The sequence below is a fragment of the Heloderma suspectum genome, chromosome 5, assembly GCF_057233095.1.
Source record: "Heloderma suspectum isolate Gila_16-S chromosome 5, 16-S_ref, whole genome shotgun sequence".
Lineage (NCBI taxonomy): Eukaryota > Metazoa > Chordata > Lepidosauria > Squamata > Helodermatidae > Heloderma > Heloderma suspectum.
The window spans coordinates 4,892,259-4,906,380 of NC_139462.1; the positions used below are offsets into that span (position 1 = coordinate 4,892,259).

General features: G+C 52.8%; 1 protein-coding gene across 1 annotated transcript in view; it reads right to left on the reverse strand.

Moving 5' to 3' along the window:
- Nucleotides 1–8,726, reverse strand: part of ADISSP (adipose secreted signaling protein) — a 97,388-nt gene extending 88,662 nt beyond the window's left edge. Inside the window, exon 1 of the mRNA XM_084855251.1 lies at nt 8,666–8,726. The gene's annotated coding sequence lies outside the window, so the exon portion shown is untranslated. The remainder of the gene's footprint in view (nt 1–8,665) is intronic.
- Between the last annotated feature and the right edge of the window lie 5,396 nt (nt 8,727–14,122).

Sequence of the window (14,122 nt, forward strand, 5' to 3'; positions counted from 1 at the left end):
TCCCGCTGTTGTTGCCCAGGAACTGTCATTCAGAGGCACACTGCCTCTGATCCTGCAGGTAGAATATTGTAGCCAATGCAACAAGTAGCCATCGACAGCCTGATTCTTGTCCTGTCCCCCTTTGAAGCCATCCAACTTGGTGGCCGTCACATCGCCCTGTGGTAGCAAAACGCCAGTGTTTCACTATGTGCTACAGCGAAGAGGCATTTCCTTTTCTCGGTCCTGAATCTTCCACCATTCACGTCTGCAGTTACGGAGGGCCCTCAACAACTTCTAGTGCTTTGCTGCCCTCCACAACAGCTTCAGTGTACAATCTAAAAGATGTGTCCCAGAATCCATTGCAGCGTTCTAAGAGTGTGTATATTAAAATGGTCCACCCCTGAAGGCTAATGGATTCCGATGGATTCCAGAGGGCTCTGGGGGATTTTCCCGCTGGTATGGCTGGTGCTCCTGTGGAAGCCCAGGCTGCTCTGTGGAATGCAGATATGACTCGGGCGGCTGACATGATCGCACCCAAGCGCCCTCTCCCTCTGCGCAGAGCCTGGCCAGCTCCTTGGTATACGCCCGAGCTGAGGGCACTGAAGCAAGAGGGGAGACGGCAAGAACGCAGGTGGAGGAAAACTCGTGCTGAGTCTGACCAAACACAGGTTAGAGCTCCTTATCGAGCCCACTCTGTGGTGGTGAGGGTGGCAAAGAGAGTACTGAAACTCAATGCAGACAAGACGGAGATGCTGTTAGTGGGTGGTTCGTCTGCCCAGCTAGGTGATGTTCAACCTGTTCTGGAGGGAGTTGCACTCCCCTAAAGGATCAGGTTCGTAGTTTGGGGTGCTCTAGGACCCAGAACTGTCACTTCAGGCACAGGTGAACTCAGTGGCACAGAGCACTTTTTATCAGCTTAGGCTGGTATACCAACTGCGCCCTTATCTGGACAGAGAGAGCCTAGCTACAGTTATCCATGCTCTCATAACCTCTCGTCTGGATTACTGCAATGTGTTATACGTGGGGCTGTCTTTGAAAACAGTCCAGAAACTTCAGCTGGTCCAAAGTAGGGCAGTAAGGCTGTTAAGTGGCCAACGAGATCACATTACACCAGTACTTTTCCAGGTGCACTGGCTGCCAGTCCATTTCTGGGTCCAATTCAAAATGCTGGTATTAACATTCAAAGCCCTTAACGGCTTGGGGCCAGGTTATCTGAAGGATCACCTCCTCCCATATGTGCCTGCCCAGACCCTAAGATCATCCTCAGCGGTCCTTCTCCATGAGCCCCTGCCAAAGGAAGCAAGGTGGGTGGCTACTAGGAGGAGGGCCTTTTATGCTGTGGCACCCAGCTGCGGAATGAGCTCCCTAGAGAGGTTTGCCTGGTGCGTACATTGTACTCCTTCCAACACCCAGTGAAGACCTTTTTATTCTCCCAGTATTTTACCATTTTAGCTTTCTACTCTTTTAGCTTTGGTGTTTTAAATCTGTATTTTAAATCCCTGCATTGCTGCTAGGTTTTATTCTGTTTGTACTGTTATATGTGGTCTTAAGCTTTTATATTTTGTATTGTTTTATGCTGCACTTTGTGGTTTTAATTTTTGTGAACTGCCCAGAGAGCTTCAGCTATTGGGCAGTATAGAAATAAATAAACTACAGGATCACACGCAGAGCTGTGCCCACGTTTCCAAGATGCACACGTATACACACTTCTTTGCTGCTGTATCAGCAGCCCTAATTTTGCCAACCCAAAGGTTGCTTGTCCGGATGTGCCACACTGGGCTCTTAATTTAAGCCTTGGTAGGGTCAAAGATATAACTGCACTATCCTGAACTGAAAAGATGGAATGATTATTTCTGCATAGTAGCTGCATTACAGCTAGTGATGTGGGTTTTCTGGGGAAAATTCCGATGCAAATTGGGGTAATTTGCATTACTTTTCTGATGCCCTAGAGAGCGTTCTAATTCAGCATGTTTATTTTACTTGCATTTAGTAATCAACAAGGGCGGGGGAAGTACCCCATACTAATTTTTTGTTCGAATACAAAACAAGCATTTGGCCTGTAATATTTCATGGGGGAAATTAAAGCACATTTTAAATGTGATTTAAATGACTATGATGTAGACATTTTAGTGAAATACTTGTAAAAACTTAAAGTTATGCTTGTGCAAGTGTGGTTGTGCAAACAGTTTTGCATTATGCTTGCACAACCTGTTCCTGTTGTGCATTCTGCTTGGGTTAAGCAACTGCTTTAACCTGTTGTGCAACCGGCTGCACAACTGCTTGCACAACCGGCTGCACAAGAGTAATGGGAAACCACTCGCATAATGGAAAGAGCTCCGCTACTTGAGTTTGTAAAGTGTCCTTCACGACAGCAGCACAGAGCTCTTAAATTTAAGGAGAAACACAAGTACTGAAAAATGCTGACACATTAATAAATTTTAGCAACCCAGAGAACTGTGCATGATGTAGTTACAGCCAGTCATTTGTTTATTATTTTATTTTATTTATTACATTTATTAATCGCCCATCTGACTGGTCACCCAGCCACTCTGGGCGATGTACAACCCACCATAAACAATTTAAAACAATAAAATTTTACCATAAAATTTTTTTTTAAAAAATACCCTAACCCACCCCAAATGCCTGCCTGAACAACCACGTTTTTAATGCACGACGGAAGCTCATTAAAGAGGGGGCATGACGGAGTTCCCTAGGGAGGGAGTTCCACAGAGTGGGGGCCACCACAGAGAAGGCCCTCTCCCTCGTCCCCACCAGTCTAGCTGTCCTGGCTGATGGGACAGACAGAAGGCCATCCGAGGCTGATCTTGTTAAGCGGCCTGTCTGGTGTTGCTGGAGGCACTCCTTAAGATAGGCTGGGCCGGAACCATATAGGGTTTTAAAGGTCAAAACCAACACCTTGAATTTGGCCCGGAAAACAACTGGTAACCAGTGCAACTCCTTCAGCACTGGAGTGATGTGATCTCGCCGGCGGCTGCCTTTAATCAGGCGAGCCGCCGCGTTCTGTACCAGCTGCAGTTTCCGAACCGTCTTCAAGGGTAACCCCACGTAGAGCGCATTACAGTAGTCTAAACGAGAGGAGACCAGGGCATGTACTACCGATGGGAGCAGATGGTCGGGAAGGTAGGGGCGCAGCCGCCGTATCAGATGGAGTTGATACAGCGCTGTCCGGCTCACAGCTGACACCTGAGCCTCCATGGACAGCTGGGAGTCCAAAATGACCCCCAGGCTGCGGACCTGGTCTTTCAAGGGTAGCTGTACCCCATTCAACACCAGGTCAACATCCCCCAGCCTCCTCTTGTCTCCCACCAAAAGTACCTCGGTCTTGTCAGGGTTCAGCTTCAGCTTATTCCTCCCCATCCAGCCACTCACCGTCTCCAGACATTTGGACAGGGATTCTACAGCCAACCTTGGTGAAGATTTGAATGAGAGGTAGAGCTGAGTGTCATCCGCATATTGATGACACTGCACCCCAAACCTCCTGATGATAGCCCCCAGTGGCTTCACATAGATGTTAAATAGCATCGGGGAGAGGATGGAACCCTGTGGAACCCCACAAGTAAGTGGCCACGGGTCTGAAACCTCCTCTCCCAGTGCTACCCTCTGGTACCTGCCAGAGAGGAAGGACTGGAACCACCGCAATACAGTGTTTCCAATGCCCAACCCCTCCAGGCGGTCCAGGAGGATACCGTGGTCAACGGTATCAAAAGCCGCTGAGAGGTCGAGGAGAACAAGGAAGGAGCATTCACCCCTATCCAGAGCCCTCCTCATATCATCCACCAAGGCGACCAAGGCCGTTTCTGTCCCATGCCCAGGCCTGAAGCCCGACTGAAATGGGTCTAGATAATCAGTTTCTTCCAAGTGTGCCTTCAACTGCACCGCCACCACCCGCTCAATCACCTTGCCCAAAAATGGCAGATTTGAGACTGGGCGAAAGTTGTTCAGAACTTGAGGATCCAAGGAGGGCTTCTTTAAGAGCGGTCTTATCACTGCCTCCTTGAGGGCTGATGGCATCACTCCCTCCTCAAGGGAGGCGTTCACCACCGCCTTGATCCCCTCACCCAATCTCTCTCTGCAGCTCATAATGAGCCAAGATGGGCAAGGATCAAGTAAGCAGGTGGTTGGCCTTACAGATGAAAGCACCTTGTCCACTTCATCAGGAGGAAGAAGCTGGAACCGATCCCACAAAACCGGTTTGCACAGGCAGCACATATGCTCATTAGATATTAGCTCACTAACTGTATCCACAGTGTGCGGAGTAACACACCTAATCTGATCAATTTTATCTGCAAAGTGCCTTGCCAAAGCCTCACAGGAGGCCTTAGAATGCTCCAGTGGTTCCGGAGCCACAGGACCGACCAGGCTCCGGATCACTTGGAACAGCCTCCTGGGGCAGCACTCTGCAGACGCGATGGAGGCAGCATAATATTCCTTTTTTGCTGCCTTCACCGCCACGTGATAGGCTGAAGATATAGCTCTAGCCCGTGTCTGATCGTCTTTGGAGCGAGACTTCCGCCACCGGCGCTCTAGCCGTCTCACCTCCTGTTTCAGAGCTCGTAACCGCGGATTGAACCATGGTGCAGTCCGAGCCCTGTTCAGGGGGAGAGGGCGTTTCGGAGCCACCTGATCTAATGCCCCAGTGATTGCGGCATTCCAGCCACCCACCAGGGTCTCGACCGAGTGGCCGTTGGCATGCCCCAGAGAATCCCCAAGCGCGTTCAGGAATCCATTTGGATCCATAAGACGCCTGGGGCGGACCATTTTAATGGGTCCTCCACCCCTGCGGAGGGGTTGTGGAACCGAGAAGTCCAACATCACCAGATAGTGATCTGACCATGACAAGGGGGTGGTGGATATACCCCCGACTTCCAGATCACTCCCCGCTTCTCCAGAAACAAACACAAGGTCTAGTGCATGACCGGCTACATGGGTGGGCCCAGTTAGAATATGGTGCAGCTCCCAGGAGGCCATGGTCTCCATGAAGTCCCGAGGTGCTCCTGTGAGGATGGCCTCCGAATGTACGTTGAAGTCCCCCAACACCAGTAAGTTAGGGGACTGTACACGCACATCAGAGACCACCTCAAGCACCTCGGCCAGGGAGTCAGTTGTGCAGCGGGGTGGACGGTACACGAGCAGAATCCCCAGACTGCCCTTCGGGCCCAACCTCCAGTACATGCACTCAACAACCTTGGTCTCCTGGAGAGGGGGTCTGGTGAAGACCAAGGACTCTCGGTAGATAACAGCCACTCCCCCTCCCCGATCCCCAGCCCTCGGCTGCTGTGCATACGAAAATCCAGCTGGACACATGGCTGCAAGGGTTGGAGCAGCAGCCTCGGCCAGCCAGGTCTCCGTAATACATGCCAGGTCTGCACCCTCATCCAGGATCATGTCATGGATGAGGGAGGTTTTCTGGGTAACAGACCTGGCATTGCAGAGCAGCAAACGAAGGCCAGAAGATGGGGTCACGCCTCCCCCAGCCATCCAGCCTCCCCCAGCCATGAGAGTTTCATCAACTCTCTTCCTCTAGGGTTGTGCACTGTCACTGCTTATTAGTTCCATTTCCACATTGAGTCACAGATGTATTTCAGTGTCATCCATGTATTCTCTCACATACTTGCTAGGGATAATTACCTGAAAAAACATTAATTGCAACTTGGAAACTGCTAAGCTTGCCTAATATTATTTGCAATTGGCATCCATTCATTGTTCCCAGTGAACTTATGAAATGGAAAATTTTCTGCAGAAAAAGAAAACTTTCCATTCTGGAGAGTTTTCCATGGGAAATTTTCCACCTGACATCACTTATTCCAGCTGCTGCAGGCATGACACCAGCCGCTCTCAACTTGGCTCCCTCCAGATGTGTTGGACAACTCCCACTATCCCCCAGTGTTGCGATCCAACACATCTGAAGGGCCACAGGTTGGGAATGGCTGTATTACACAGAAGCCCCTCTCATATAGGAAGCTGTGCAAAGTCCACATATAGATATTCATGTGCAACAATGATACATACATGCAGCCTGCCAAAGCAAACATGCAGCACATATGCTCATTAGATATGCCAGTTTCTCGCAATTTCCTAGAGTGTGCAGGAAACCCGGGATGTTTAAAGCAGACCTTTAACATAAGGCCCATAGCACCTTAGCAAGTCACTTGGCATAAGATTTCCTAGGCAACAGTTTCCATTACATGAAGCAAAAACCTCCAAGGACAGACTTTTCACCACCTCCCTGGAAAGCCAGTCCAGGGCACCAAAAGTTCAGAGGCATCTCAAAACAAGTGACCTCAAGTTGCTTCTTTGCAGCTTCCCGTCCTCCACGTAACTGAGAAGATGTGCTGCTCAACTTCTTCCTTCCAAAGTCTTTGTGAACTAGAGCTCTCAACTGTTATACTGGATTACCTACACAGACTGGCTTTTTAACTGATCAATCTATTAAATCTGAATATATTTTCATATTACATAAAATTTCAGTGCCCATTGAATTAGTGCAACAACTTACAGTTTAATAAAGGCTATTACTCACTGTTAGAAAGTTAATGACTTCTTTAATCTCTCCCTCTCTAACATGTACAGGAAACAAAAGAGACAATCTTTTTTCTAGGAGGGATGATCGACTCATGAGAGAAGTCCATCAGGGGCTGCAGCTTCCCCTCCACTGCTATACGGTAATCAGAGAACCAAAACAACTCCAAACAGCATGTAGCCTGCCCATAATTCTCACCCTCACTAAGTTGTGATCATAGCAACTTAATCAACTGATGCTTTGGCTGATTAATCTACTGATCAAAGGTTGCATTCCCATTAAGAGTAAATGAAACATGCCTTATCCCTGTGTCAAGTTACAATACAAAAACAACAGAAAATAGGGAGTTATTTATTGATTCACCCACCAGATCAACCAACATGTGACAAAGCCTATTAAATTCATTTGGGACTAACTGGAATGAAGTATATTCATTTCATCCTCCTCCCCTGCCCACCACCCCACACTCCATTCCAATCTTCTTTTCTTTAGATGCTCCTATTGACTCAGGAAACTTAGAAGGTCTCTTCCATAAGCCTTTCCACTCTGGGTCCTTAAAGTCTCTCTCTGAATGCAAGGACAGAGGTCAAGAGTAGTGAGCAGGTGAGTGGTCCGATCGGAATAGGAAACCAAATAGACATTGGGATTTGGAACAGAAACGGGACCCAGGGCAGGCCTGTTTGGGGTGACAGGCACAGGGGCATCCGAGGCCAAACTGCTCCAAATGCACAGTCAAGCGGAGTGGGGGCAGCGGGAAGCAGGTTTAAGTGCAAGCGGGCCTTCTGTCTGCCTTTCCGCTCCCACTTCCTCAGAGTGGAGGAGGCAAGCTGTGGAGAATATATTAGGTTTTCATGTAAGACAGAAGCAAGGGAAGGGAAATTAACATAGGAGAAAAAGAAAAGTTGGGGGGAGCAGCAGAACAAGCAGAAGTTGCAGAGAAGAGAGTCACCCTCCTGACAACCACCCTCATCTGAGAAGCCTCCTTGTGTTGGCTACATACCAAAGAGCTCAGCTTTTGAGCAGCCGTGAAAGGCAGGAACGCCGCCGGCAAGAGAGCAGCCCAGGGCAGGTGTGTTCTGTGCACAGCTCTTAGCACAGCCGGGACAACGGCAGTAGCAGCAAGAGAGAACGAGGATGGGGGATTAGCACAGAAGAGACCGGGACGTGGATCTCAGGGCTCAGCCACCACCCTGTCCATCCCTCCCAAGAACCCTGTTTGTGGTGACCTGTGTAGTTCTTGGGTACAGTACGCTAAACAGCAGGATCTAGGGCCAGCCGCAAGGACCAGAGCAGCGGAGAAGAGAACAGTGTGCGGCGGTGACTGAGGACCATTCCTGATTCCGAAGGAAACGCTTTCTCAAGCAGCCTAAGAACGAGGACAGAAGATGCGCGCAGAGAACGGCGGAACTCTGCACAGCACCTGGCACCTGGGGGGGCGCGACGAGGAAGGTGCCTGCCTGGGTGCAGCCTGCGCAGCGGGGAAGAGGGAGGAGAAGCGCTGGGATAGGGGAGCGAGCCCGGAGCCCAGCTCCCGCCCTGTTCTACTGACCACATGCCAAGCTAATGAAGGGCAGCGGGCCGGGAGTTCTGAGCACGAAAACAGAAGACTGGGACCCAGAGGCAGGTAGGGCTGGAAGCGGACACGCGCCGCGAGACGGGCGCTACCGGCGCCCTCGCCAAGGGTTTCGCGGCGCCCTGAAGGTCGCGTTACTGCGGGAAAAGCCGCACGAGAACGGCGGTTTTACACGGGATGCTGCCGAAGGACGGAGGCCCCCCTGCGCCCCTGGCAGCGCAGCGAGCCGCCTCGGCGGGACATCGGCTTCGTCGGCGACGGCTGCCGCGGCAACGGCGGAGCCGTCTCCCAGGAGGGGTTCGCGGGCACCGCGCCAGCGCCACGCGACGGCAGGGCGGCGGGACAGGCGGCGCCGGGGCCCCAAGCACCGGCGGGGCGCGCGGCCAACGCAAGGCGGCCTGACCGGCGCCGGCAGGGCCGAGCCCCGCCAATGAGCCCGCCCTCCTCGGAACAGCCCCCTGGGGGCGCCGACGCGGCCCACCCCGACTTCTGCCCCGCCGCCCCCGCGCGCTCGAGATCGCACGCTCCGCGGGGCTTCCGCGGCAGGGCCGGCGGCGGCGCCGGGGACTCACCTCGCCGCGCCTGCAGGACCCGCGCCCGGCGCCGCCACCTGCGCCCGGCCGCCGCGCTCTCGCGGGGCTGTCGCAACGCGGGCGCCCAACCAGGCGCCGCGCAGGAGGGCGCCCCGCCCTGCCTCGCTCCCATTGGACCTTGCGACAAAGAGGCAGGCGCCGCCCTCTCCCGCGCGCCTTCCTATTGGCGGGAGCCGCGTCCCGCGGGGGGCGGGAGGGGAGGAGACGGGGAGGGGGGCGGGGCCTCTGCGGCGACGCGTAATAGGAGAAGAGGGGCGGGGGCGCTGCCGCGAGCCTTTGGAACGGGGGCGGGGCCAAGGCCGGACGGCTCGGCCAATAGGGAGGCCGGGAAGGGCGCGGGAAATGTGACAAGTGCGCTTTGTCGTAGCGCGGCCTTCCCCAACCTGGCGCCGTCCAGATGGGTCGGAGTGCAAGCCCCATCATCCCCAGCCAGCAGGGCCTGTGGCTTTTGGGAGAGCCGGGAGGGGTGGGGGCTGGGGATGATGGGAGCCGGCATGTGCCATGCTGGCTGGGGATGATGGGAGTTGCAGTCCGACACATCTGGACGGCGCCTGGTCTCCGCTGCATCTTATCTGGGCTATCGCCACCCACTCTACGTGGGGCTGCCTTTGACGGCTTCAGCTGGACCAGAATGCTGCAGAGGGAGGATGTGACCCCTGGGTACAACAGCTACTCTGGCTGCCAGTCTTTTTCCCAGCACAATTCAGACTGTGGGTAATGTGGGAGAGGAGCTACTCCCATACCAGCCGGTACCCTTAAGCCCTTGGGAGAGGCCAACACCTGAAGCACATTTGGCAAGGAACTGAGACAGGGCCTTTTCGGTGGCTGCTCAGAAGCTCTGGAATGCCTAGTCTGTCTCCATTGATCTTCTGCCAGCAGGCAAAGAGCACTTCACTTATCCATTTATTTAAAGCATGTTTGCCCCACTTTTCACCCCCAAAGTCTCAGTGAGCAGCTTATAGATCAATGAATAAGCAAGGTGGTCTCCGCCCTCCAGCTTAGTCTGAAAAACAGAACAGAAAAGCCTTATGCAGCGGTTCAGTCTGCAGCCCTGAAGACTGAACATGGATGGGGGACGTGGTGGTGCGGGCAAGTCCCGCCACCAGTTTCCCCATCCCTCTCCATCTCCGTCCTGCCCATGCTGAGAAGGAAGGTCTCAAGGGGGCTTCCATGAGTGTTCGCTTGAATGCAAGTAGAAGGCACTGTGTGATCGGGATCCCGGCTTTACCAGGTTTTCCAGTCAACATGCCAGGTCCCCTCCCCACTTTTAGCCATCATGTGTGCAGGCTCAATGCCTGCATGGAGCCAAAAGGGAGGGGAGGGAGGAGGAGAGAAGCAGGCCCAGGAGCGAGTTCTTGAAGTTCTTTTAACAGGCAGCTGAGGTGGAAGCACTTCAGGGAGCCTGATGGAATGGCTGCCAGTAGGTGACAGCTGAGGGAGAGCCAGCCAAAGGCAGCTGGTCCTGGGCACAGTGGAGCCTTCAGCCCATAAGCTGGTGGGGTTTAGACCTTCTGGCACTCGGAACCTCTGCAGGGGTGGAGGGCCGATTGAGAGGGTCCGCCCCAGGAGGCTGATGGATCCGGATGGTTTCCTGACGGCTCTCAGGGATTTTCCTGCTGCCTCGGCAGGCAATCCTGTCACAGCCCTGGCCGATCTCTGGAATAGGGAAATGGACAGGGCCGTGGACATAATGCTCCTGAGCGTCCCCTCTCACGGAGTAGAGCTGCACCAGCACCCTCGTTCTCGAGGGAGGCGATGAAACGGGCGAAAAGACTAGAGCGATGTTGGCAGAGAACTCGGAGTGAATCCAATCGAACGTGGGCTAGAGCCTCTTTGAAGGCCTACTCTGTGGCAATACAGGCAGCAAAGAACATATTTTTTTCTGCCACTATTGCGTCTGCAAAGAGCCATCCAGCGGAGCTGTTTTGAGTGGTCAGGGTATTTTATACACTAGCCCACAAGAGGAGAATGTAAACCTCTCGACAGCCCGCTGTGAACAATTTGCTCAGCACTTTGCAGACAAAATCGCTCAGATCCGCTCTGACTTGGATGCTATAGTTGATACAGACTCAGCGGATGCAACTGTAGCCTCTGCTTGTCCAGTGTGGTTGGATACTTCTCAATTTGTACAGCCCGAGGATGCGGACAGGATCCTGGGAGAGGTGAGAGCTACCACATGTGTTCTAGACCCTTGCCCTTCCTGGCTCAGAAAAGCAGCCGGAGGTGGACGGCCGAGTGGGTAAGTGGAGTGGTTAATGCCTCCCTTGGTCAAGGCAGAGTTCCAGCCTGCCTGAAGGAGATGGCAGTGAGACCTTTGTTAAAAAGGCCCTCCCCGAGCCCCACCATATTGGATAATTTTTGGCCAGTCTCCAATATTCCATTTCTGGGCAAGATACTGGAGCGCATGGTGGCCTCCCAACTCCAGGGATTCCTGGATAAGACAGATTATCTAGACCCATTTCAATCTGGCTTCAGACGCATTTATGGGACAGAAACAGCTTTGGTCGCCTTGGTGGATGACCTATACCAGGAACTAGACGGGGGAGTGTGTCCCTGTTGGTTCTGCTGGACCTCTCAGCGGCTTTCGATGCCATCAACCATGGTATCCTTCTTGGCCACCTTGCTAGGATAGGACTTGGAGGCACTGTTTTACAGTGGCTCAATTCCTTCTTGGAGGGGCAGACCCAGAAGGTGGTGCTGGGGGATTTCTGCTCGATTCCCTGGCCATTGCCTTGTGGAGTTCCTCGGGGTTCTGTTTTGTCCCCCATGCTATTTAACATATACATGAAACCACTGGGAGAGGGTGTCCAGAGTTTTGGGGTTTGGTGTCACCGTACGCTGATGACACCTGTGGTAAAAGTCCAAAACTGGACTTAGAGGTCCGTGCCCAGCTGCCCTCCAATTAAGCTCTGGACATGCAGGTAAGATCCAACTTGAGTTTATTCATGTACAATGAAGGCTGCCTCTGTGTTGACAGAGCTGCCTTTGTTGTACATGAATAAACTCTACTTTTCCTTTCCAGCTAATTCCAAGGAAGTTGTTGGGTGCTGAGCCTGTGTCTGTCAGCAGCATTGGACTGGATGAGGGCAAACAAACTGAAGCTTAATCCAGACAAGATAGAGGTGCTCCTGGTCAGGCAAAAGGTAGATCAGGGAACAGGGATCCAGCTTGTGCTGGATGGGGTTACACTCACCCTGAAGGCACAGGGTCGCAGCTTGGGTGCACTTCTGGATCCAGCCCTGAGCCTGGAGGCCCAGGTTTCAGCAGTGGCCAGGAGTGCATTTGCACAGTTAGAGCGAGTGCGCCAGCTGCACCCGTTCCTTGAGATGTCTGATGTGGCCACAGTGACACATGCCTTAGCTACATCCCGTTTGGATTACTGCAACATGGTCTACGTGCGGCTGCCTCAGAAGAGTGCTTAGAAACTTCAGCTAGTTCAAACAGCTGCTGCCAGACTGCTGACTGGGGCTGGCTACAGGGAGCATACAACTCCCCTGCTAAAACAGCTTCACTGGCTTCCAGTCTGTTTCCGGGTACAATTCAAAGTGCTGGTCATGTCCTATAAAGCCTTATACGGCTCGGGTCCAGGTTATCTGAAAGACCATATTCTCCCCTATGAGCCCACTTGTGCCCTGAGATCTTCAGGGGAGGCCCTTCTCACTGTCCCACCACCATCATAGGCATGCCTGGTGGGAATGCGGGAGAGGGCCTTCTCGGTGGGTGCCCCAAGGCTCTGGAACTCCCTTCCTAGGGAGACGAGAGCGGCACCCTCCTTGATATGCTTTTGCAGGCATGTAAAAACCTTTTTGTTCTGGTAGGCCTTTGGGGATAGCTAGTCTGGACGTGTGAGAATATGATGGACGGATACTATATTTCTTGTTGTCTTTTAAAGTTTTGATATTTTATACAATTTTAATATTATTGATGATTTAATTATATTTTTAACTTTTGTATACTTCTATTTATACTTCTATTTACAGGTTTTAACTGTACAAGTTTTAATGTTGTGAAGCCACCTTGAGTCCCAGTATTGGGGAAAAGACAGTATATAAAGAAGAAGGAGAAGGAGAAGAAATATAAGAAGAAGAAGCGGTTTGAGCTGGTTGTTTTTACTGATGTTTCTCCTGCCTTGGTTTTAAGAACATAATACTGTTGCCCCTACCTTGGTCCCAGGTTCAATATCTGGCATCTCCAGTTAAAAAGATCAGTTAGCAGGTGATGGGAAAGAGACCTCTGCTTAAAAGGCTTGCTTGGGAGAATAAAAAGGCCTTTGCAGCATGGACAGCAGCCGGGGCTCCAGGCATGTTTCTCTGAGAAGGAAGGGTTCCTTTCAGAGATGGGGAGCCAGCAAGACCCTCTCCCTCTCCTTGTCGCTGTCCATCTCACATCCCGACAGCATCGGCAGCAGACGACTGCAGCAGGTAGGGAGGTAGGCAGGGGAGCAGGCGTTCCTTCCCAAGCTGAGTTGGCCTTTGTTGGCCGGTACCTGCACCTTGAAATGTTGCCCATTGCCACCCTTAAGATCCTGACTGTCCCTTTGGAACGGGCCAGGGCATGGAGAGAGAAGGTGGCGGCTGCATCTCCTGAGCTGTTCCTCCCCCAGCCTCCTTCTCCCAGTTATTTGGGGGCAACACGAAAGGCAGCAGGCTAAAGAGGGTGAGTGAAAGGCCCAGTGGAGGAACTGGCTGTACCCTTCCCCTCTGCTTCAAAACCTTTAAAGCAGGGGTGCAGAACCCCTGGCCCATGGGCCTAATCCGGCCTGCCCAGTCTGGCCTGCAGAAGCTCCTGGGGTTCCTCTGGGGGCAGGGCTTGGCCCTTGGAGGAATCCCTCCTGTTATCTCCAATTGGAGATTGGGAGGGGGAGCGGCACGTAGGGGGACAGCAAGCGGTGTGCGAACACGAGAAGGCTTCGCCGATGGAGGAACAAAGGGTCCTGGGGCAGCTTGGATTTGCCTGCTCCACATCCTCCCTAACGGGGGAAGGCACAGGGTGGGAGGTGCCACCGAGGAAGGACAGGTGTGATCTCCGGTTCGACTGATGTGATCTGTGGGGTGACAGCTGGCAAACTGGGTGCAGGTAGGTCACGTGAGGGGCCATAGTCAATCATGAGTTGAGGGCGGTTCTTTCCTTTGGCCAGGCAGCGATGCGTTGGCGCTGCCCTCTCTTGGGAAGCCAAAGGGGCCCAGTTCAACTGATGCGGTGAAATAAAGAGACTTGCTAGAAAACATTCCTAAGCATCATTGGTTTCTAAAATGGGCTTCTGTTCCAGCTGGGATAGGAAGGAGTGAAACGGGTGACCTCCAGGCAAAAGAGCTCAGTGTCTCATCACCATCTGGACTCCATTAAACCATCTGTGCGCTGGGAACAGCAGTCAGTTGCCGCTGCTGACAGGCTCATCACCCAGCAGCAGCAGCAAAAACAGAAGCCAAGTGGGCA